At 42.1% G+C, this 25,914-nt stretch overlaps 1 long non-coding RNA gene across 1 annotated transcript in view; it reads left to right on the top strand.

Annotated features, from left to right (window-relative positions):
• LOC123836789 (uncharacterized) overlaps nucleotides 1-25,914 on the top strand; it is a 131,647-nt gene that overhangs the window by 29,170 nt on the left and 76,563 nt on the right. The window contains exon 7 of the long non-coding RNA XR_010413831.1: nucleotides 3,596-3,723. This is a non-coding gene — a long non-coding RNA (uncharacterized LOC123836789). The remainder of the gene's footprint in view (nucleotides 1-3,595; nucleotides 3,724-25,914) is intronic.

Below are 25,914 nucleotides of genomic sequence, written 5' to 3'. Positions count from 1 at the left end.
TTCCAAGCTTCCTTTCAAAGTAACCTCAAAGACCCTGATGGATTCACGGAATTAATTAGAAATAGTAATGACACACTGAGATGGGTAATATTGTCTCTAGATGACATTTCAGAATGCCCTGAGGATCCTCTACTCCCTCAGCCCCAACTCACTGCCACCCTTGGATACAGACCCTTGTCCCTCCTGACAGTGGCTCAGTTGTCCCTCCCCCCATGTTGCCACTGACAACCTGGGCCTTCTCGGATGTAATTTTCAGGCTTCTAGCCCTCCAGGGACATTTAAAAATAGCTGGTTAAAGGGTGCCTGGGTGGCGCAGTCAGTTAAGCCTCCAACTTTTGGTTTCAGCTCAGGTCATGAACTCAGGGTCCTGGGATTGAGACCCGAGTTGGGCTCCATGCTTGGCAGGGAGTCTGCTCAAGATTCTCTCTCTCCCTCTCCATCTGCCCCTCCCACCCCCTCTCTAAAATAAATAAATCTTAAAAAAAGAAAAAGCTAGTCACATACTTGACCATAAAGGAAATCTCAACAAAACCAAAGGATTAGCATCATCAATAATAAAAAGTCTGACCAAAATACAACACAATGTGAAAGCAACAACTCAAAAGATATCCAAAATGTGTTATATAAGTATTTAAAAAATTAAACAAATACTTCCAAATGATTCATAGGTCAAAGAAAATATCATAATGGGGAATTTAAATATTTTGAACTGAATAATAATAAAACCACTACCACAAATTGTGGGATGTAGCTGAAGCAATATGTATACAGGGAAACTTTTGGCTTTAAATGTATTTATAAAAAAAGTTTCATGAATCAGTGAGCTGAGTTTCAACTTAAGAAGTAAGGAAAAGAGCAATAGAGTAAATCCCAAAAAGGATAAAGACAAATAAAAAGGACAAAGAGCAGGAATAATAAAATAGCATTTTAAAAACCCACAGGGGAGTAAAATGAAACTAAGCTTTCTCATCTGTAGAAAGGAAGTGCTAAAATCCACTTGAAAGTGAAGTTGTGAAGGTCACATGTCATACTTCGTACAAAAGCACTTTGTAAATGGCGGAGAACTATTCATATGCACTTCTGTCCTTGTTTCATTTTTCCAGCACATTCTTACTACTTACCTGCTCTGTGCCAGACAACTTGCCTGGCAGCCGGGGGCCCAATGCCTACTGGGAACTTACCCTCTATAAGGGTAGTGGAAATTATAATATCTATCCAATATGGCCCAAATCGGTGCGTGTGACAAAGGAGACACATAATAGAGCCTAGGAGGTTATATGTAGGGGCAGAAATTTTCCTTTCTTCTCTTCTAGGTTCTTTGGCTGGTCTAATAATTAAATTGATACAAGACAGATTAACAGGAGAAAAATAAAAGTTTAGTGAACATGTATATGCAGGGGCCGAGGGCAGGCTGCCCCAAAAAGTGCCTCTCTTGGCGCATTGATTATTATTATTTTTTTATTATTTTAAATAAAAGTTACTTAAGAAACAGCCAGTGGCAAGGACACTCAGACCCTCCTTTGTCGCCCTGAAAGCAGGAAATAAATCTCCAATATGAAAAATACCCTCCCTGTACTAAGAAGTAAAAAGATATTCCTAACCCCAGAGATTTGGGACTTTAAAGCCAAGAAAGCTGTAGAAACAAATCTTATTTTCCTCTAATCTACTACCTCAACCCAAATCTGCTTGGAATTCCCTACTAATTAAAGCTCCTAAATACCTCTTTTCCCTTCACCTGGCACACTTCTCCCTCCATCCCACCTCCTGACCTCCAAAATCAAGGTGCCAGCCAATTCAGCTCCCGTGAGAGCCTCTTTCTGGCCTTCAGACGGCTGCCTTCTCGCTACGTGCTCACATGGCAAACAGAGAAATCTTTCTCTCTTCCTTTTCTTATAAACCACTAATGCCATCATGAGGGCCCCAACCTCATGACCTCAAACCTAATCCTAATTACTGCCAAAGAGCCTCATCTCCAAATTGAGATGGGACTCATCTCCCACCAGGTGTTAGGGCTTCAGTACATGAATTGGGGGGTGGAGGGGGACATTATTCAGTGCACAATTAGAGGCATAGGCTTATGTCATAACCGTGAAGGGAAAAGCATGTGGGACAGAAAGGGCCAGTGTGGCTGGAGCCCAGTGGGCTGTGGAGGGGGATGGGGTCACAGGTAGGAAGGAGCCCTGTGGGCCCTGGTAGGCCATGTTTGGAGTTTTGCTTTCTAAGAGCAATGGGAAATAGTGGCAGTATTTAATTTGGGGCACAGAATGGATGGAAAGAAGAGAGAAGGAACATAGGGGACCATTTGGAAGGCCTGCGTGGTCTAGGTGAAAGGTGAACTGATGGAGGCTGGGATGAAGGTGGCAGAGGCAGAGATGGGGAGAAGAGGTGGGTTTGAGCAATATCTTGAAGATAAAATCTAGAGATGAAGGATATAGATCCAGATACCCTACTGGCCCCCATTGAAAGGGATGATCTAAGGGGTGCCTCCCTGGCATGCAGTCTTTGCATGTGGACCTACCAGTTTATCTACCAGACAGGGGCCCTGAAATCCTGTCTTTAGGCACCCAGGGTCAAAAGACAACAAGGCTGCTGACCTGTTGGTTATGACATAAGCCTATGCTTCTGGGTAATTAATAACAGTTTGGGGAAGTGAATCTTTGTGGGTCACATGTACAATATCTTCATGAATAAGGTTTTCTGGGAAGATGCGCCAGATGCTTACCAAACCTGAACCTTGGTATAGTTAGTCTACATTTCTTCCTGGGTGCACAGTCAGACTACAGTTCCCAGTCTCTCCTGCAGTTAGGTAAGGCCACATGACTGAGTTCTGGCTAATGGAATGTGGATGGAATTAATGTGGATAATTTCCAGAGCTGGCCTAGAAAAACCTCTCATGCAGGAGCCTGATTTTTCCTCCTTTCTGCTGAAGGGATGGTGAGTCCTCAAATGACCTTGGGAATCAGCTGTCAAAGATGGCTCAGACCCTAAATGTTTACACGAACCACACCCTACTTCCAGTTGGATTTTATATATGTGAGCAATAACCTTCTATAACATTAAGCCACTGGAAGTTGGGAGTTTGTTATATAGCAGTTCACTGCAATACTCTGTTGTGCACTGAATAATGTCCCCCTCCACCCCCCCAATTCATGTACTGAAGCCCTAACACCTCAATTTGGAGATGAGGCTCTTTGGCAGTAATTAGGATTAGGTTTGAGGTCATGAGGTTGGGGCCCTCATGATGGCATTAGTGGTTTATAAGAAAAGGAAGAGAGAAAGATTTCTCTGTTTGCCATGTGAGCACATAGCGAGAAGGCAGCCGTCTGAAGGCCGGAAAGAGGCTCTCACGGGAGCTGAATTGGCTGGCACCTTGATTTTGGATTCCCAGCCTCCAGAACTGTGAGAAATAAGTGTTTGTTCTTCAAGCTGCCCAGTCTGTTATTTTGTTAACCCAGCCCAAGCAGACACACTAATCTGACTAGCTGAGTGCGACTGAACCAGGTAGTCACGTTCTGAGAATTCCTTCTGAAGACCTTTGTTTTCCAAGCATCTGTTTTAGTGTATCTGCTTATTCTCACTTCCCTGTTTCTTCCAGGTTTCACTGGCCCCATATTTCTCAACTGTGCCCAGCCAAACACCATCAGCAGTAGAGAGAGAACAATGTGTACTACCAGAATGCTCTGGGGCTTCCTGATGCTGCTTGGACTTGCATTTGAAGTCACGGTATGTCTGAGGGTTCATGCTGGGACTCTGGGAAGACCCCCTACTAAACATAGGTCCCCCACCCTCTGCTCCCACTCCAGTCTCCCTGCCCTTATTCTGAGGCAAATGACTACTGGGCTTTATCGGGAGTGGGGTGCAAGGGGACTTCGGGCTCTGAGGAGCCCCAGGGGTAAGGTTGACATAAGTTCCATGTGCATGTGCTTGAGCTACCTGGTCTTGAAGAGGCCAGGGGGCAACTGAATGGGTGGGCTGGGTCTTTCCTGCCTTTGACCCTGACATGGACGCTTTGGCCTCAATAGAGACTGAGCACCTCTGCTTTAGTGACCTGGACCACACAGGTGAGAGGGCAGCTACCATCAGGGCACGTGAAAGCAGGAGCCAATGATGCAAAACAATATCCCCTCTCAGGTTCTTGCCTAGAGAGAGGAAGACCCGGCAAAACAAACAGGGCTGCTGGAGGAGACACAAGACAATTTGAATTTTAAAAAATATTAGTGTATTGAAGGAGATTTAAATATAGCACAAAAAAACTTTCTGGAGCTAAAAATCATAACTTCCTAACCAAATACAATTCAAGAGATTAATTAAAGGAGAGGAAAATCACCAGGGGATCTGAATTAGCATCCTAGAAAATCAAAGGCAAGAAATATTTTGACATAGAGCAAAGATAAGAAGAGACGGAAAGCAAGTGGAAAAGATAAGAAGCTTGGAAGGTAGATCCTAAAACCTTGAACTGTGAGTAGTGGGAGCAGAAAGAGGGAAAGGAGCAACAGAGGAGGGGCAACTACTATACTAATGATAACAGAAGACTTTCCTGAACTGAAGCAGACTTGAGCCCGTTTCTTTTTTTCCTCTTAAAAATTTTAATAGATTTTATTTTTTAGGGTAGTTTTAGGTTTACAGCAAAATTGAGCAGATGGCACGGAGAGTTCCCATAGACCCACTCCCCACCACCCCGAAGCCTCTCTGACCATCAACATCCCCTGCCAGAGTGTTCACTGGTTACAGTAAATGAATCCACACTGACCTTATTATTGTCCATAGTTCACACTGGGCTTTCCCTTGTGATGATGTACCTTCCATGGGTTTGGGCAAAGGCACAATGTTGTGTATCCATCATTACAGTATCATATAGAGTAGCTTCACTGCCCTACAAATCCTGTGTTCCTTCTATCCATCCTCTACCAACCCCTGGCAACCACTGACCTTTTCACTGCCTCCATAGTTTTGCCTTTTCCAAAATGTCATATAGTTGGAATCATATAGTATACAACTTTTCCAGATTGGTTTTTTTTTTTCACTTGGTAGCATGCATTTAAGGTTCTTCTGTGTTTTTTTCATGGATTGATGTCTTATGTCTTTTCATCCCTGAGTAGTATTCCATTGTCAGGACATATCATGTTTATATATCCATTCACCTACAGAATAATATCTAAGTTATTTCCAAGTTTTGACAATTATGAATAAACTCCCAGAAATATCTGAGCGTGGGTTTTTTATGTGGAGATAAGTTTTCAATTCACCTGGGTAAATATTAGGGAGTGCAATTGCTGGATTGTATGATGAGGGTATGTTTAGTTTTGGAAGAAAGGGTCTTGCAGAGCGGCTGTGCCATGTTGCGTGCCCCCCAGCAGTGAGTGGGAGTCCCTGCAGCTCCACGTCCTCGCCAGCATTTGGTGTTGTCAATGTTCCAGATTTTGGCCAGGCCAGTTGGTGTGCAGTGGCATCTCATCATTGTTTTAAGTTGTATGTTTTAAGTTCCATGCGATGTGGAACATCTTTTCATATGCTTGTTTGTCATTTGTATGTCTTCTCTGGTGAGGTGTCTGTTCAGATCTTCGGCTCATTTTTAAATTGGGTTGTTTGTTTTCTTAGTGGTGAGTTTGAAACTTCTTTGCATAACAGCACTGGGTGTTATATGCAACTGGTGAATCACTAAATCCTACCGCTGAAACTAATAATACACTATAAGTTAACTAAATTGAATTTAATTTAAAAAATTATAAAAAAATTTTGATAAACAGTCTTTTATCAGATATGTCTTTTGCAACTGTTTTCTCCCAGTCTGTGGCTTGTCTTCTCATTTTCTTGAAAGTCTGCCTTTTTAAAAGAGTTAGCCCAGATTGAGGCCAATTTGTTGAGAAAAAGCATGTGTCCAGGCATTTTCTAGTAACAATGTAGAACTTTAAGAATAGAGGGAAAAATATTTTTCTAAGTGCCTCTAGGCAGAAAGAATTAGGAAAGAGTCAGCCCTGCTGTGGACTCCACATGTGACCCAGCTGATCCTTCATCCTCCTTGATATTCTTCTCATGGTTCCGGCATGTCTGTCTCTCTTAGCATCCCTCCTTTATCATGGCTTTTCCCCTAATGAATCTTTGTACTCTTGATATAAATATACACATCCAGACCTGACAGCTGTACTTCTAGGGACTGAAATCTATAGAAATAAAAACACTGGGAAGGAATAACACATGTGTAAGGATGTCTATAGCAGCAAAAAAAAAAAAAAAAAAAAGATAAACAAAGAAAGGTAATACTTACTATCAGGGAAATAGTCAAACAGTTTATAGGATAGATTGAAGTATTACACAAGCATTAAAGAGGATGAAGGGAAATACACCAGTGGACTTGATAGTGATGAGTGAGAAAATCAAGAATCAGAAAACTGTGTGATATGTTCACAGTACATGTACATAAGACATGTTTATAAGTGTAAGTATATGGAACTCAAGAATGTAAGTTCAACTAACACGGGGACTTTATTGTTTACCCTGTAATCTATAATGCTTAGCAGACCAGTATAAATTTAGAGAAAAAATTAGAAAAGCAGATACCAGATTGAGAGATTACCAGTGTGTGTGGTTATATGGGTAAAGGGGTCCAAGAAAAAATGGTTTATATATTACCATATTTATATATTTATGTAACAGACTATGTATGTTTGAAGAAATTTTTTTAAATTAAAAAAAAATTTAAGGTTTATTTATTTATCCGAGAGAGAGAGAGAGAGAACATGAGTGGGGAGGCAGAGGGAGAGGGAAAGAGAATCTCAAGCAGACCTCATGCTGAGTGCTTGGAGTCCCACCTGGGGCTTGACGTGGGGCTCAACATGGGGCTCAATCTCAGGACCCTGAGATCATGACCTGAGCCAAAACCAAGAGTCAGATGCTCACCTGAGTGCGCCACCCAAGCACCCCTGTTTGAAGAAAATTTTTTTTTTAAGATTTTATTTACTTATTTTTGAGAGAGAGCACAAGCAGGGGTAGGGGCAGAGGGAGAAGCAGACTCCCCAGTGAGCAGGGAGCCCAGTGCGAGGCTTGATCCCAGGATCCTGGGATCATGACCTGAGCCGAAGGCAGAGGCTTAACTGACTGAGCCACCCAGGTGCCCCTGAAGAAATTTTTAAAAGTAAAACTAACCAAAAAGGTTTGTGCAAACTTTACATTCTACTTCATTGTATATTTATGCTTATACATAATGTGTGTATTCATTTTAATTTAAAAATATTTTAAAAGAAAATGTTTTAAATTATTTACATGGAGCTCTCTCAAAAGATTTATTCTCAATTCAAACAGTAACTGTGGTATTAAAGAATGGTTAATTTTTAGGTGTGGTAATAGTATTGTGGTGATGGTAAACCAACTCTGGTCTTTGTGAAATACACACTGAAGTATTTATGGATGAACTGATAGGGTGTCTGGGACGGGCACGTGGAAGAAGTCTGGCCTGTGCTGACAGGTGTTGAAGCTGGGTGATGTGGACATGGAGGATTCATTATATTATTATAATTATCCTGTTGAAATTGTATACTATTGGGTGCCTGGGTGGCTCAGTTGGTTAAGCGACTGCCTTCGGCTCAGGTCATGATCCTGGAGTCCCGGGATCGAGTCCTGCATCGGGCTCCCTGCTCGGCAGGGAGTCTGCTTCTCCCTCTGACCCTCCTCCCTCTCATGCTCTCTGTCTCTCATTCTCTCTGTCTCAAATAAAAAAAAAAAAAAGAAAGAAAGAAATTGTATACTATTATATTATTGAAATTTGCTGCATAAAATGTTTAAAACTGAAAATGTACCATTTTCACAATCAACTCTTTTTATCTAACTCTCAAGCTTGTATTTCATAGCAGTAATCTATTCTGGAATGTTCCTTAAATCTTTACTGTTTGCTTTGTACTTGCTAATTCAGGTGATTATTTGGAGTACTATTATTACTTCAGAATATAAATAAAATCTGCTCACTAGTCATATTTGAGAGTTACTCTTTATTATTAGGGCAAAAAGAAGATCAAACTGAATTTTACCTTTTGTCAGATAATTTTTTCTCTTCCACTTGAAGAGAAATGACAATCCCACCCTGTATTTGAGAATTCTGACCACCACCTGCCTGGCTCCAACTTCCATCTGTGTGGTACCACAAGTGTGAGAATCACTTTCTGTTATCTCTACAAATGTCTTAAAATGTAGGCATTTTCAAACTATTCTTTTGTGTTGTCTTACAAAGAAGATCCTTTTAACAACCAATCAATCTATCACCCAAAAGAGGCATCCACTGACTGACTGACTCAATCATTAGTGGCCCTACACTGTAGTCAAGGAGATGAGTCTAATAAATTATCATGCCTGATAAGATGGGGTAAGGGCTCAATGTAAGGAAAGACTATATGTGCTGAAGCTGATCCTCTAATAAATTCCTTTCCCTCTATCCTTTCATTCCCAAGGTCAAACAGTTTCCCACGACATTCTTTCTAACTTGATGCTTAGGATGGTCTGAGAGCAATATGTGGCTCAAAGCTAATACGTGGAAGATTTCCATTTCTGTGATACTGTGATTTATAAGGAATTTATATATTTGGCCATTCAGATGACCAAAATATATTTCTCATATATATTTGGCCTTCATCCATGGTTCCTGGATCACAGTCCCTCAAACTTTTAGAATCTCCTGAGGCATGAGAGCAATGGGAACATCTTTTGTTGTATATTAAATATATATAATATTTCCTCTCTTGTCCTCAGTTCCTGAAAATGCTTCAGAGTCATGAAGGTGAAATAGGTGTCTTGTTATCCATAACAAGCCCCTTTCCATCACAACTGAGTTTACGTTCATGGAGTGACCTGGAAAACACCCAAGGATAGGGGTTGGTTGCCGAGGGGAACCAGAAGTGAATAGAGGGGTGGGGCTTTCACCCTCTGATTTCTGGAGAATCGATCACCAATGGCTAAGGATTTAATCCCTCATACCTAGGTAATGAAGCCTCCATAAAGACTGGCAAGGAGGGAGTTTGGTGAGCTTCCAGACTGGGGAACCAAGACACTTCTACTTGCCAAGTTCTATAAGAACAGGGATCCTTTATTTGGGACCTCGTTCTGTGTATCTCTTCATCTGACTGTTGATTCGTATCCTTCAGTAGCATTCCTAATAAATGGGTAATCTAGTGAGTGAATGGGTTTTCTGAGTTTTGCGAGCCAGCAAGCAAATTAATCAAACCCAAGTAGGGGTTCATGGGAACCTCCGATTTATAGCCAGTTGGTCAGAAGCACACATAACAACCTGAGCTTGTGACTGGTGTCTAAAGTGGAGGGCAGTCTGGTAGGACTGAATCCTTTACCTGTGGAATCTGATGCTGTCTCCAGGTACATAGGGGTAGAAAGTATCAAATGTGAGTTGAATCATGGGACACCCAGCTTGTGTCTTTGAGCGTTGCTTGGTGGTGTGGGGAGAACCACATCCCACATGTTGGAACTGTGGGTACAGAGCCCTTCATTTCCTCATGCCATCTCATTTCCCTAGCCTTAAAACTGACCTGCTTCTACTGACTACGGGAAATCCCACTGAGCTTAAGTAGGAGACAGGGGAGTTTTATTAACATGAAAGTGGGACAATTCCTTGCTGTCTCCTGCCAAACAGCACATGTACTTCCAAGGGAGACTCTTACTCAAGGGAAATTACCTCAGAATAGCATGAGTATGCTGGGAGAGGCTCGGCCCTTTGTTTTTATTGAGGGAGTCATTAGGATAGTAAAATTGGGTAACAGTTAAATCAGAAATTCTTAAAGCATTTGAAACCCTCTTGGTTTGAGCAGCCTATGGCAGCTCAGAGTCATTGTTCTGAAGGCCTGGATCTCTGGGTTGTCTGTTGGTCCATTTGTTTTCAAAGCCTATATCTTGACTGATCATATCTGTCACTTGGTATACAATCTTTAAGGGTTTCCTAGTGAAGTGTATTTGTTAGGAGGTTGTTTTGCCTATAGACAGCGGAAAACCTGAACAAAATGGCTTACATATTAAGATTTAGCCCCTTCCGTAACTCAGGTGCCCCTATTTATTTTATAATTGACTTTTGACTGACTACCTTCACTCATTTTGCCCACCTCCCCATTCCCTGCCTCTGGCAACCACCAATCTGTTCTCTGTTTCTGTGGTTTGGTTTTTTTTAGACTCCACATATAAGGGAGATCATACAGTATTTATCTTTCTGTGTCTGACTTATTTCATTTAGCATAATGCTGTCAAGGTCCATCCATATTGTCAAAAACAGCAGGCTTTCCTTTTTTGTGGTTGGTTAACATTCCATTGGATATATATACACCACATTTTCTTTATCCATGCATCTGACGTTGGACACTTGGTTTGCTTCCACCTCTTGGCTATTGTAAACAATGCTGCAATGAACCTGATGTACATATATCTTCTTGAGTTAGTGCTTTTGTTTCCTTTGAGTAAATATCCAGAAGTAAAGTTGTCAGGTCATATGATAGTTCTATTTTTAATTTTTGGAGGAACCTTCCTACTGTTTTCCATAGTGGCTGCACCAATCACGTTCCCATCAACAGTGTGCAAGGGCTCCGTTTTCTCTTCATCCTCTCTGAAACTTACTTCTTGTCTTTTTGATTCTAGCCATTCTAACAGGTATGAGGTCATGTCCCATTGTGGTGCTGATGTGTATTTCCCTGGTGAGTAGTGATGTTGAGCACAGTCAGGATTTCATGCCCTTTCCTCTGAATCTACTCTCATCAAGGTCCCAGAAGTGTTGATGCATCCAGTGGATAATTTTCTTTTCTTGACTCCTCAGCAGCATTTGGTGTAGTTGATCACTCCTTTTGCCTTGAAACACTTTTTACTTGGCTTTTGTTCCCTTCCTACTGCATTGATATTCTTCTTAGTCTCTTTTTGGGGTTCATCTGATTTTCTGGACTTCAAACATTGACATAACCTGGGTTAGTCCTGAGAGCTTTCTTCTACCCATGTTCTCTCTCAGTGGTCTCATCCTATCTCATGGCTTTAAATGTCACTTATGTGCTAATGACTCCCAAGTTTAGACCTCCAACTTGGGACTCTCCACCAAACTCTAGACTCACAAATCCACAAATCCTGCTTGAGTATGGAATGTCTAATTGGCATCTTAAACTTAAGGAATCAAAACCAAGTCCTGATTTCTTCTCTGCCCCAAACCTGCTCTTGCTCCAGTTGTCCCATCTCGGGGAATGGCAATTCCATTCTTTCACTTCTTCTACCCCCAAACCATGGAGTTCTTCTCAACTCTTTCTCCGACATCTCCCTAAGCACCAGCAAATCTTCAGATTATATCCAGATCTTGACAGCTTCTGACCGGCCCAATTCAAGCCACTGCCTGTTTTCACCTGGGATGAGGCTGTGGCCTCCTGACTAGTTTCTGTGATTCTACTCTCGCTCCTCTTTAGCAGTGAGATTGTTAAAATGTAATGGCAGTGCATTTTCCCTCTCAAAGCCGTCCAGTGGCTTCTGGTCTTGCTCAGATCCATAGCCAGAGTCTTTACAGCAGACTGTGAGGGTCTACCTCATTCCCACCTGCCTCTGACCACAGCCCTTACTGCTTTCCTTTCATTTTCTTCTTTTAGGCTGTATCCACTTCCTTGCTATTGCCCAGTCACCCCACCCCTGCCCTGAGATCTTGGCACTTGCTTTTCCCTTGGCTTTGGATGCTTACCCCAGATATTCATGTGGCTCACTCCTCATTTCCTTCTTGTGTCTGCTCAGATTGTGTGTTGACCACCCTCCTCACTCATCACTCTCCATCCGTGTGCTTTGTTTACTTTACTTTATTGTCCTTATGTGGATAATTTAATAGGATTTCATTTGTAATTTAAAAAATTGATTGCATGTTAAAAGGATAATATTTTGCATATATTAGGTTAAGTAAAACAGATTATAACAATATTTTCACTTATCTTTTTTCAGTGTGCCTACTGGAAAATTTAAAATTGTGTAGGTAGCTTGCATTTATGGCTCACATTCAATTTCTCTTGCACAGTGCTGGCTTAGACCAATAATGCTTTACTTTGGCTCATGGTGGGGAAGGGTGCTCACTCATATAGAATTGGGGTTCTGTAAGTATTGAAGAAGTGGGGAATGGCAGTTAGAAGACAATCAACAGTGTTCATTACATGGAAGCAGGTGTTTGGAACGTGGGGTTTGGAGCTAGACAGGCCTTTGCATTCTAGTCCCACTAATCAGTGGGTGACATCTCTGAGCCTCAGTTTCTCATCAGTGAAATGGGGATACCAGTATTTAGCATGTAAGGTCACTGTGAGAATTAATGGGATGATATTTATACAGTTCTTAACACAGGACCTGAGACATCATGGGCACAAATCAATGGTAGTTACCATTCTCAGTTCTCAAGCCTTGGCTGGCCCCACCGCTGGGCAGACTGTCCTTGGCTGGCATTCCCCGGTGCTGTTGGCAATGTTCTAAAGTTCCAGTTTTCTAAAATGTAGTGTTGGAAGCATATCATCACCATGGAAACTTGTTTCTGGCTTATTGAAACATTAGCTGGGCATATGTGAGGTATATTATTCCCAGGATTCAGAATTTACCAAAATCACAGGTACATGGGGGTGATGTCATTTTAGCAAAAGGATCCTCTGAACCACAAAAGGATATCTCAGTGTGTTTGGAGGGTTCATTCAATGGATACTTCTGCCAGATGCTAAATGCCAGTCTCTGAGCCTGTCAGCTATCAATCCCAATCCCACCTACCCTCCAGGGATTTCGGAGCCTGTCCAGTTTCTCAGGTTTAAGGACCCTTAGGACCAAAGCTCCTTGTCAAAGCTCTGTGAACTGTTGTGGGAGGTGAAGCGTGTCTCTGAACCTTGCCAGCTCACACTGAAGCTGATGGTTTACTTCCATGGAAGGAAGCTTTCTGTACATTAGTGAGATGGGCCCAACATGGGGCTCTGCCAGGCTGTCTACATGGGCCACACCCACAACAGATAGGATTCTGCTGGTGCCAATAAACATACTTTTTGGAGAACAAATGCTGGGTCAATACTTGCTTTTGCTGTACTTACTGGCCCAGTAGGGGCTGGTGGGGAGATCACATAGAGCGGATTGCCAGGTTGAAAGGAGAGGACTGTTGCTCTGAAATAGTCGTGGTAATCAATACTAAAATGGGACCCGAATCATGGATTGCCACAGAAATTCTCAGAAACACACCTATTGTATAAAGTAGTGATTTCCAACATTTTGAGAAATGGAAGTTGTTACTTGTGTCATTTGTCATTATCATTCTCCACCTTTCATTCATTGAAATATGCCTTTCAGTTTAGTTTGGGGATTATAAATATTATAACTAATATTTTGAAAAAGTGATTGAAACTTAATGCTGGTTTTCAGTTTTAAAATCAACATGTTTTTTCAGAATTTTGTGACTCTGCTTGTTGTTCCAACTGACTCTCCCTCCCTTAAAGATAATTTGAAATTCCTTAAGGTATAAAATAAGATCCAACTCTCTTCCTTGTGTTCTTTCTGCTATTGGATATGTTTCATAGTGACTTTGTTCTGACATCTCAAGCACTGGCATATTGTTGAATAAAAGAGATCGGGAATAAAAGCGAGACTCCTAGCTCTGGACCCTTCATTGGGAAGATTAGTTGTCTTCTGCTTTTGGTACTTGCTCAAACGGATGTATGATTATTCTTAAATTATTGCTTGGCAATTGTTATTTAATTTCTCATTTGTATATCTCACCCCTCAATTAAATAGTATGTTCCTGGAGGGCAGGAATATTAGCTTCTTTGGGTTCCAAGTGATGGTATTCAAGTCCATATAGCTTAAGTAAGAGCTGGGATTTACTGACTACTGTACCTGGGAAAGACAGGGCTGCCCCAAAGGAATCAAATGATGTTGTCAGGGCTTGTTCTCACTCTCTATCTCTCATCTCATCTTCTCTCTTTGTGTTGGTTTTATTCTCTGTTATTACAAGGCTTTTCCTCTATGTGGTAGGTGATGGGGGTGGGCAGAGGATATGAATAGGGAGCAGGGGACCTGGTAGCAGACAGCTACAGACTTTTATCATCCCAGCTCTTGTATGCTGAATTTGGCTGGCCTTTGTCCATCGTTCCTGAAAGAAAGCCTCTTGGAATTTCCCAAGTGATAGGTGTGTCTTTGTAATTCAATGTGGGTTGCTTGGACCACACCTGAGTTTATACTAGTGAGGTGACTCATGGTCAGCCCCTAGATAGTTTCAGGACAGGCACTGGCCAATGCCAGAAAGGCTAACCATGGGGTTAGAGGGTTGGCTGTGAGCCAGGTGGTATCAGCCCAACTTCCTGTGGAGGGAAGAGGGATGGAGACAGTTTAATCACAAGGCCAATGACCCCATCAATCATACCTACAGAATAAAACACCAGTAAAAACTCTGGTAATCATACATCAGAATGCTTGGAGATTGACACATCCTGAGGACATGGGAGCTTTGCATTTGGAACCCTTCCATATATTGTCCTGTATCTCTCTTTATTTGGCTGGTACTGATTGGTATCTTTGTGCTATAATAAAGCTGTATAGTGTTTTTCCAAATCTATGAGTCATTCATCAAACCTGAGGAGGTTGTGGAGGGAATCCACAAATTTGTAGTGGTGGAGATCCCCAACTTGTAGCTGGCGTTTGAGCTGAGGGTGATCCGTTATAAGACTGTGCGCTTAACCTGTGAACATTGACCTAACTCTGGGTAGTTAGAATTGCATTCTACCTTGCAAATAGAATGTGCAACTAACTACCTTGGCAAAGGATGAGATATCTTTTCCTCTTAACATTGAAATGGAAAATTTCACATTAAGACTTTGATTGGATAGACTAGGTAATGCTGCCACCTTTGAAACTAGAGGTACATGGTGTGGGGAGGGGCAGCTCTGCAAAGGAGGGGGATGCCTGAGTGGAGGAAGCGGGGAACAGTGTTGGATGACAGAAGCTGTAGTCTCGCATGGTGCAAGTCCCCTATAATTTTATGATCTCTTTCAGCATGTTGCAAAGACAGTTAGTGCCCATCAAATATCAAATATTCATTTCCCCCTTACATATGCCTGCTTTCCTTACACTTGGTTGGGTCCATATGACTGGTTCTGGCCAATGGATTATGAGCAGAACTGATGTGAGTCAATTTCAGGCTAATGTACTAAGAGCCCTGGATCCTTTCCCATCTCTCTTCTTTCCTTGCTGCTATGCCCTTGGGAGCCACATGTTCCGGATGGCATACCACAAGATGGAGAAGGCCACCTGTTCATGTTGGTCTTTATTGTGTTAAGCCAATGAGACTTGGGGGGCATAGTGGACAGATTAATTGCCCTCCCCCAAGATATTAGGTTTTAATCTCTGGAACCTGTAAATGGAAAAAGGGTCTTTGCAGGTGTGAATAAATTAAGAACCTTGAGATAAAGAGATTATCCTAGATTATCTGGATGAGTCCCAAACACCATCATAAGTGTCCTTATAGGTGAGAGGCAGGGGAAGTTTAGACATATACCCAGAGGAGAAGATGATGTAACCCTGGGGGTAGAGATTGGGGTGATGTGGACACAAGCCAGGGAAATTTATTCTTTCACAGCTCTGAAAGCCTGAAGTCTGAAAGCAGTATCACCAGGCCAAAATCAAGATGTCTACAGGGCCACATTTTCTTTGAGCTCTGGGGGAAATTTTTCCTTGCCTCTTTTAGCTTCTGGGGGTTCCAAGCATTCCTTAACTTGTAGCAGCATGACTCCAAACTCCACATCTGACTTCTCATGAGCTTTTTTTCTGTGTCTCCTCCCCCATATCTATGTCTTCTTTTCTTCTCATAAGGACACATCATTGGCGTTAGAACCCATCCGGATAATCACGGATTATCTCTTCATCTTGAGATCCTGAATTTAATCACATCTGCAAGGACTCTTTTTTTCAAATAAGGTCACATACACAGGTTCTGGGTGGACATATCTTTTGGGGGCCATCATTCAACCAACTAGAGATACCAATGTCTCAGAAAGCAAGTCTGGGACAGGTAGTGTCTCCAAAACAGGTTCAGTGGAAGATTTTATTCAATGAGCAGTTTGCCCTTATCTAAAGAACATATTATTTAAGAAATATGAAAGTTACTAGTATAGGGGTTGACCAATTATTGCTTTATGCAAAACACACGATTGAATACTGCCTGCGTATTGCTTGAGAATGTTCTACATTAGGTTGAACACATGTCCTATCTAGTAATTGCTTTCTTGGCTTTGTGTTGTTGGCCTAGAATGTCATCAGTATATCCGACATACCAGTCCCATCTTTACCATGATGATTTGACTGATTCCTGTTATGAGGATGACGTACTGGGTGAATGGTTTATGAATATAAATCCCAGGCTCCAAATACATCAAAGGAGATGACAAACATGACATGTTTACTTATGATGCTAAACTCAAACCAGAAATTGACTTAAAATACCATTTTAAACATCTCAAAGTCTGCAATCCTTTGGTTCAGTTGAATAAGATTAGGTTAAGCATTCTTCAAATTTTGATGGCTTAAATTGTAAAATGGTATATTATTTGATCCAAAGAAATAGAAAAATTTAGAAAAGTACCCAGAGGTTTAAATTGTTTTTAGTTATCTCCATTTAAAATGAAAATATTTGGAATCAATTTTGAAATCAAGCTCAACCAAAAACTAGAGAGCCTAGGGATTTATCATGTTGAGGGAGAAAGAATCCCGCACCTTCTGGAGACTCTGCACCATTCCTCGCTCTGCAGCTGGATTGCTATGCAAGCTTGCACAAGTTATTTAACCTCTCTGGGTTAAAAGATGAGGATCTTTTCATCAGTAAAAGGAGAGTGTTGGAATAGTTGATGTCTAAGCTTCTTTCCATTCTAAAATCCTATGATTCTCTCATGGGAACCCTATTTTATAACAGACCACCCAGGTGAAAAGTTAACTCTCTAGAGCATACCTCATCATTTGACCTAAGAGAACATGCAGCAATAGGTCATTGCAACACAGTTATGAGCAAGGGCAGACCATGAAGCAAAACAACTGAAACAAAAACTTGGAACTGATGTTGATTTATCTCTAAGATATGTTTTTTCCATTTTCTCTAGCAAGTTTGCTCTCAAGTAGATTCAGCTGAAAAAGTACGAGCTGGCAGGATGCACACAGGCCCTTCTACTTGGGAAAGGTTTCAGAGTTCTGGGCTCCTGAGAACACCCCCTGTTCACTTTCACCATCAGCTTCTGAGGGACACCAGCCTGGGTTGTAGACCTTTCTGCATCTAACTTCCCTGGGCCTCAAGTCAGCTTGATACCTTTCTGCTCCATCAAGAGGTGTGCCACCACCCCCTCCTCCGCCCCCTCCCCCCAGAAGGAGGATGTGCCTGCAGAGAATATCCAGGGCTAGGGGAACGTGTTTAGGGGATGGCGTGCTTATGATGAACTGGATGAGGGGAGGTGTTGGATGGTTTCCTAAGGGTGAGAGCATACAACTAGCTGCTTTTTGCCAAAACAATATTCCATAGCTCAAGGAATGACACGGCCTTCCAAGCCAGGCGTCTAACATGCTCAGGCCCAGATGACTTCATGTGGACAGTGACAACTGGCTCTGTCATAATAAATAGCTCTTAGCAGAAGGCCTGGCACACTCTGTGTTTTCTCTACTTTATAGGTTGGAGGTATGGAAACAAGAAACAGGAGGCTTTCCTTTGAGAAATGTGTGTTTCATACTTGAGAAGCTTGGGGGAATTTAAAGTTATTTTTTCCTTAGGTTTTTCCTTATGATATTTGATATTCATTGGAGGGAAAAACAAATGATCCTTACCTTGTGATCTCCCCACTTTGAGATCTCATGGGAAGATTGATAGGTCTGTCCCTGTGAGCACTGTGGTGAAGTGATGATAGATCTTCCATGTGGAGTGTGGTGTGGGCACAAGGTTTGTACGTTCAGGAGTTTCCAAGATCACACACTCTTGCCACCATGACCCTAAAGTGTCCAGGAAACAATCAAAAATCACTCATCATACCAGGAAATCGGAAAATCTCCACTTGATTGAAAAAAGAAAATCAATACCAAGGTGACACAGATGTTGAAACTGTCTTAGGCCAAGGGCAATGAGTGACCTGCACCCCAATTCTGCACAGACCAGTCTGGAGACTTGGGAAGCATCAGCACTGTGAGGAGCAAGTGACATGGGGCCAAGGCAGTGCTCAGTGATGGTGCAGACCAGGCAGGTACCTGCAGAAGAGAGTTCAGTTAGGGATGAGGAAAGGTGAGGAACACAACCCACATCCATGAGGTGACTCACTTGGAGCACAAGAGAAATTATGACAGTCAGGTATTTTGAGAGGTTTTCCTATGAGCTAAAAGACAAAAATGTTTGCCATCAGGAAGTCAGGGAGACCCAACTAGGGTGTGTGTATATGTGTGTGTGTGTGTGTATTCAGGTTTTATAGTATATTACATGAAAGGTCAAAAATCATCATTCCTAGTGCCAGAATTGCTATATTTGGCTCCACTGACCTTTTTGTTTTGCTCCCAGGGCCTTTAGCATATACTACAAAATATATAAAATTATATCATAAAATTATAAAATGTAGCTACACCACCAGCTGGTCAACAATAGAGCTGGATCTTAGCTCTACCACAGTTGTTGCTTTTTGTTTCTTCCCGTCCCCCTCAAATTCATTCTGATTCTGGAAAACTCTAAGGCTGCCACAGCCACTGCTCAGAAACCATTCCTCATGACACTTATTTCCAAAACTGAACTTTTCTCCTGCATTATGCTTGTAGTTAGGATGATCACACAATTAAAGTCCTTCCAACATCTGTGGCATCTTAGTGTTGATTGTCTTTCTCTTTCAAGTAGAGATTTCTCTGGTTCTTGGTATGGCAAGTGATTTTTGATTGTATTATAAACACTTGGGGTAATACATTGTGAGACTCTGGATCTCATTTAATCTTTTGCTTTTGCAGGCAGTCACCCTCTTGGAGTGTAGTATGGAGGTCCAGAAGGGAATGGATGTTCAGCACCCCCTGGGCTCACTGACATCACTCCAACAAAAGTGGAATGCCAGAGGGCCCTACCTTGCTCGTCTGGCCCTGCCTTGTAGCTGATGTGTGGGCACGGAAGTTCAGTGCTGTACTGAACGTCAGGGGTGCAGTGGAGGCAGAGGAAAGCATTGTGTATTAAATAATTTGATTGGCCTTTGTCCTTGGTTCCTGGGAGAAGATTCCTTGGAATTTCCTCAGTAATAAGAGTATCTTTGTTCATTATGAGCCCGTGGGATCACACCTGAATTTATTCTAGAAGATGAGATGACTCAGGATGGTGGCTGTTCACCAGAAAGACCAACCTTATGATTATGAGCATGGGGCTTTGAGCCAGCCCAACCTCTGGGAATGGAGGGAGGCTGGAGATTAAGTTGAGTCACAGGTCCAATGATTCAATCAATTTTGAATATGTAACCCCAATAAAAACTCTGGACACCACAGTTCAGTGGAGCTTTCTGGTTGGTGACCACATTGATGTGCTAGAGGGTGACACACCTTGACTCCATTGAGAGAGGGCATAGGAGCTCTAAGTCTGAGACTATTTCAGAGCTTGCCCTATGTGTCTCTTCATTTGGCTGGTCCTGATTTTTATCCTTTATAATAAAACTAGTCATAAGTATGGTGTTTTTCTCAGTTATGTGGGTCATTATAGTGAGTTATCCAACCTGAGAGGGTTGTGGGACCCCTCACATTTGTATCCAGTGGTAATAAGTGTTGGAAGCCTAAGGATTGCTCAAGTTGGCAGTTGGCATCTGAAGTAAGGGTAGGGTTGTTGGGGACCACGCCCTTTAAGTTATGGGGTCTCTACTAACTCTGAGTGGTTAGCATCAGAACCAAATTTCAGGACACCCACTGGTGTTAGAAATAGAGGGGGATTGTATGCCCCGCTTCATTAGACCTTGTTGCTATTGTGTGATGGTGAAGATTCCCCTGTGGGTCCTGCTGACATTACCCCTGCAGAAGCAGAGCACCAACTCACACCCCTCTCTGGCTTGTTGCCACATGTGAGTGGAATTTCAGCTCCCTGCTCAGCCCCATTGACCTTTGGTTGGGGTGGTGGGCAGCTTTCCCTTTGGTGTTTGGGTGGGTGGGTGTTACCAAGAAGATTTCTGTTATGCCTCTTTCCTTTTCCTTTGGCTAGAGGGATAAGCTTCTTTGTCTGTCCCTTTTGGTAGATCTGAGCTGCAGGCTCCTCTAGCACCCCTCCCAGATATATAGGAGGCTAAAAGAAACCCAGAGAATTCACCTTTGAACTGTTCCTCGAGTCCTGTGGTCCCTAGCCAGCTCTCTTTCTTCTTTGTACCATTCAGTCCTTCTATGTTTGTTTGTTTGTTTTAAAGATTTTATTTATTTATTTGACAGAGAGAGACACAGCGAGAGAGGGAACACAAGCAGGGGGAGTGGGAGAGGGAGAAGCAGGCTTCCCGGGGAGCAGGGAGCCCAATGCGGGGCTCGATCCCAGGACCCTGGGATCATGACCTGAGCCGAGGGCAGATGCTTAACGACTGAGCCACCCAGGTGCCCCAGTCCTTCTATGTTTGTTTGTTGTATTATGTCCAGGGGTTTTGAGTTGTAAGAGGGAAGACTCACAAGGAATGGGGCTACTCCATCTTGACTGGAACCACAAGTCCGATAGTACAATTTGTCAGCTAACCTGGGACACTTGAGAGTGAAAGAGGATGCTGACTGTCAGGATACCTGAACAAATGGCACAAAACAGAACCTGTGGTCTACAGTCCTTGCTCCCGGCTAATCTCAAGTAGGAATCACTTTGTCATTTTTACTCACGTCTGACCCAAAATTTCAGGGGCCCAACTCTACCAGATGGTGTTAAGGATCAGTTCCTTCTCTTGGCCTCTATTGTGTAGTCTCTGTGTTTGCCCTTCTCCCACCTGGTGATAGCACCCAAACAGGGTCAGGGAAGATAACATTGGAAGTGGGGACTGAACTTCCCCAGCCTAAGCTGCTTTCTTCACTTTTGAGGGATGGTTAGTTGACCTCCTGTGAAGGTCAACAACTCCTGTTAGGATTTTGTGCATCAGAGTCTCCAAGATTCTCCGTCCCTGGTGCTCACTTTTAGAGGCAAGTGATGCTTTTGACCACAAGTCTCTTGTCTCTCCAGGGCTTAGAATTTTCCCTTAAAGTCATTTGGTGCTTACCGTAGAACTTGTTCCTTTCTTTGAGTAATCTCCAAGTCAGATGTTTTAAGGGCTGTCCTAGGATGAATCCTGCCTAACAGTTACCTACCTAACCCTCCAAACCTGCTGAGTCTTGATCACTATGCCTTTATTTCATGGTGATTATTTATACTTTTTCTGGAATAAATACCATAGAGAAGGACCCCCTGACTTTTCCAGATACAGTCTTGCCTTTGATATGCAGAGAAATACCCTCCATTGATATAATAGGAACTAGTCTAACTATGCTCTAGAACATAGTTAACTTGGGGTTAACCTTCACCTTCCTTAGCTTGGCTGATATACACTAACCACATTGAAAACCATTGCTGGTACATTTGGAGAAAGGGAAAGACCTCCTATGGTTACTAAGGTTAAGAGCCATCTGGATGGAGTATAATTTAAATCAAAGTTTAAAATGCAGAGCACTAAACTTAAATCTGGACAGAGACTAGCCAGTGAGTACATTGGCAGGAAGAACTTTTGGACTGGGATATCTGGATGGCATATTATACTTCTCCTTCGGATAAGTTTTTGTGCCCTTGATGTTTAAGAAGTAACCAGTCAAAAAAGTTACTTGTGTTCTTTCTTTCTTTTTTTTTTTTTTAAGATTTATTTATTTATTTTGTGGGGGAGGGGCAGAGGGAGAGAAACTCAAGCAGACTCTGTACTGAGAGGGGAGCCCAATGCAGGGCTCAATCCCGTGACTCTGAGATCATGAAATGAGCCCAAATCAAGAGTCAGATGCTTAACCAACCGAGCCACCCAGGGTGCCCCCAAAAAGGTTATTTACTTCTAAGAGACTGACTTACAGCTAATTTTGAGAAAGGCAGTATAATATGGTATTTAGACTCTGGACTCTGGAGCCGAAACACCTGGATTTTATCAGCTAAGCTATCTGTGTCTCAGACCACAATCTTTGTGTCTCAGATTCCTTATCTGTAAAAAAATAATAGCACCTACTTGATTGAGTTGTGAACATTTAGATATACACATATGTAGTGCTCAGAATGAGACCTGATATGAAGTATTTGATACATACATACAGGTTAGCTTTAATTATTCCTTTGAATGGAAGTGCATGGTATATATCAGTTTATCAACATTTATCAGATTTGGAAAATGTTTCAGCAGAGTACTTCCAATCCGGAAATGAAGAAACTAATGACATCTGAAAGCATGAGACTGTGGTAACAATGAACTTGCAAGAAAAGTCTTGAGTTCATGAATATAGAGACACTGCCTTTTGAGGACTGCAGTCTAGCGTCCTCTTTTGATAGTAGGATTGGAAATTGGCACAAGCCTTTGAAGAGCATTTTGGTAATGTTTATCAGTTTTGTTCTTTTTTAATGCTATGTCCTTTAGCCCGACTATTTTACTTCTAGGAATACATTCAAATGAAATATCAAGGCTGCAAAAATATTTATTCACAAGGATGGTCTTTGAAGCATTACCTGTAATAGCCAGAAATAAGAAACAACGAAAATATCTAACAATAGGGGCTGGTTTGGTAACAAATTAAGTTATGCATGTATATGGATTATTAAGTGGCCACTAAAAGTAATGTTGAAGATTACTTACTGATGGGAAAATGCCTGCAGTATATTTCAAGTGGAAAAAAGTTTACAAAACTCTGTTTAGTATGATTTTTGTAGAATCTACGCCTTGCCCACTTGCCTTTCCAGGCTTCCTTAGCACACAAGCCACAGGATATGGGAGCGTCCCTGCCTCCAGCAGAGTCACCACACCCTCCCTGGGGTGACTCCACCACGAACAGCAGGAGGGCACAGTTGCCTGGGGCTCCTACACCGCTGATTTCAGTAAATGTTCACGACCAGAGTGTGATAGCAAATGATTGTGTGGACTGTTTTAATAGGAAGTGAAACTGTTTTGGTTTTTTTGTTTTGTTTTGTTTTTGTTCATTCTTTGATGTGCTAGAAGGATGGAACATAAATATTTCTCTTTACTTACCAGGGGATTTTAAAAATTAAATTTTTTTTTGCCCTTGAGGATAAAGCAACTTGTTTTTTGGGGGTAGTAATGGTTAAGAATCTGGACTTATTTATTTATTTATTTTAAACTAGGCTCCGCGCCCAGCGAGGAGCCCAACACCGGGCTTGAACTCATGACCCTCAGATCAAGACCTGAGCCAAAATCAAGAGTCAGTTGCTCAACCAGCTAAGCCACCCAGACACCCCAAGGATCTGGATTTAATAGGCTGTTAATATCCATCAGAGCAAGAACAAGAGAGGAAAAGGGTTGAGGAAAGAAGCAATTTATTTTGGAGAAACAGGACTAGACATCGCTCTGGAATGAAGGCAGGAGCAGCTCTTTGAGTTTCTGACAGCGCCCTAGGAAGATGGCAGGACCTGGGAAAGGCATGGTCTTGGGGAGTAACAGGACAGGCATCCTGAGCCTTGTTAAGAATTACTGTGTCCCGAATGTGACACTCAACAGCAGAGGGCCATATGTAGGGAGGATGCAGATGTCTTAGTGATAACTGGTGTGGAAAAGAGGACCCCGCCAATTTTCCACTCCCCCTTGGAACTGCATAAATTAGTGTTCAGTTTTGGGATTTGAAACTGTCTAGAAGCGCTCTCACTGAAATCACTGCTCAGGGGAGAAGACAGACCTGGCTACTCTGTCTGATTGTTCAATAAGCACGTTTTATAAATGGTCCCTATTTCCTCTGCTACTTCCAACTGCCACATAATTACTTAAAATAAACTTCTCTAACCAGCTTGGATGTCCATTCCAATAGATGTAGTTTATATTTCAGATGGGTGAACACTGTGTCTTATAATAGAAGGATTTAACAAGGGGAAAATACAATCGAAAAAGGTAAAAAGAAAAAAACCATTTCTACTTGTGATGGAGACTAGGATGTGGACAAGTTTTATCTTAGGGGCTGACTCCAGTTGATGCGTCAACTCACCAAGATTCTTTGTTTACTTTGTTCCTTGTAAGTATTCAAGTTTCTTTTCAACAAAGGCTAAGTCATCTTATATCCCAACATCTGAATAAAGCACGTTTAGGTCCTGGTGATTTGCTTTCACATTTCCCTTAAATTAAAGCTAATGCTCACCGTGGCATGATGGAAATGACGAGGCCCAAGCTTCACAGGGCTTTGTGTCCCCAGAAGACCCCGGCTGTAGCTAATCCTGCCTGTTTGGGGGTGAAGAGACTGTCAGGCCCCACCACAAGGTCCCGTTCCATTCACACCAAGGCTTTCACCCTCCAGTCTTGTTCCGTGCCCATTTGCCAAAGCAGGGCAAGGAACTGAGAGCAGCTGTGGCCCATTTCTAAGAATCCATGGTGACATGGGGTGAAGCAATGGTCAATTTTCCAGAAGTGCCATTTTCCCAACGGACCTAGGATTTCGATCTTAAAGAAATTCCACTGTTTTGCTATTAAAAATGAGCCTTCTGTTGGTTTTGTTTTAGATACTCTTCAGCAGAAGAAGGAAATACTCTGTTCCAAGTTTGCAGAGAGATATTTTCAAATCACGAAAGAATGTTGATTATTGTCAGAAGGTTTTCGTACATTTATTAAGATAAATGTATGGTTTTTTCCTAGTGAGTTACATTAGTTGATGTGCTAATGTTAAATCAACCATGAATGTCTGGAATAAACCTAGTTAAATCATCATTCTATTATTTATACATATATGTTTTCCTTCTGCTATTTTTTTTGTTTGGGTTATTTGTATCCATTTTCATGACTAAGATTGACTTGTAATTTTCTTTCTTCATACAGTCCTTGTCAGGCTTGATATCAAGAAGCTAGTAATAATTCATAACAACAGCATCAGCAGCAATATATGGTTGGGTGCTTGTTTTTCTAGGTCCTGTGGCAACTCATTTAATCTTCACACAATTCTCAATCCAAAGTACATTGGTCTCAAGTCCTTATTTTACATGTAAGATGAGCTCGTAAGTGACCAGAGCTAGGATTCAAACTCAGAAGGTTTAACCCCAGACCCCTTCTTCCTCTTTCTGGTTTTTTAATTTGAGTATAGTTGACACACGATGTTACCCTAGTTTCAGGTGTACAACGTAGTGATTCAACAACTCCATACGTTATGCTGTGCTCACCACAACTGTAGCTCCCTATTGTCTCCATCTGCCACCATTACAATACCACTCACTGTGTTCCCTATGCTTGGCCTTTCATTCCTGCGACTTACTCATTCTATACCTGGAAGCCTGTGGTACCTCCCTCTCCCCTTCATACGTTTTGCCATCCCCTCTCTTCTGGCAACCCCCAGTTTGTTCTCTGTATTTATAGCCCACCCTTTATTCTTTTTTTTTTTTTTAAGATTTTATTTATTTATTTGAGAGAGAGAGAGAGAATGAGAGAGAGAGAGAGCATGAGGAAGGGAGGGTGAGAGGGAGAAGCAGACTCCCCGTGGAGCAGGGAGCCCGATGCGGGACTCGATCCCGGGACTCCAGGATCATGACCTGAGCCGAAGGCAGTCGCCTAACCAACTGAGCCACCCAGGTGCCCCGAGACCCTTTATTCTTAATTATATACTATATAGAGCTTATCTCGCTCTTTCTGCCTCTCCCTTTGACCTACCTACGTCCTACTGACCTCACACAATGAGTTGAGAGGCATTCCCTTATCTTCTGTATTCTAGAATACTTTGTGCAAAGATGTAGTTATCTGTTCCTTGAATGAGCTACTGATTCCATTTCTT

This window comes from Mirounga angustirostris, unplaced genomic scaffold, assembly GCF_029215605.1.
Source record: "Mirounga angustirostris isolate CCGP_5_RB_7025 unplaced genomic scaffold, mMirAng1.0.hap1 SCAF_8, whole genome shotgun sequence".
NCBI classification, from domain to species: Eukaryota; Metazoa; Chordata; class Mammalia; order Carnivora; family Phocidae; genus Mirounga; species Mirounga angustirostris.
This window is presented reverse-complemented; position numbering and strand designations above follow the sequence as displayed.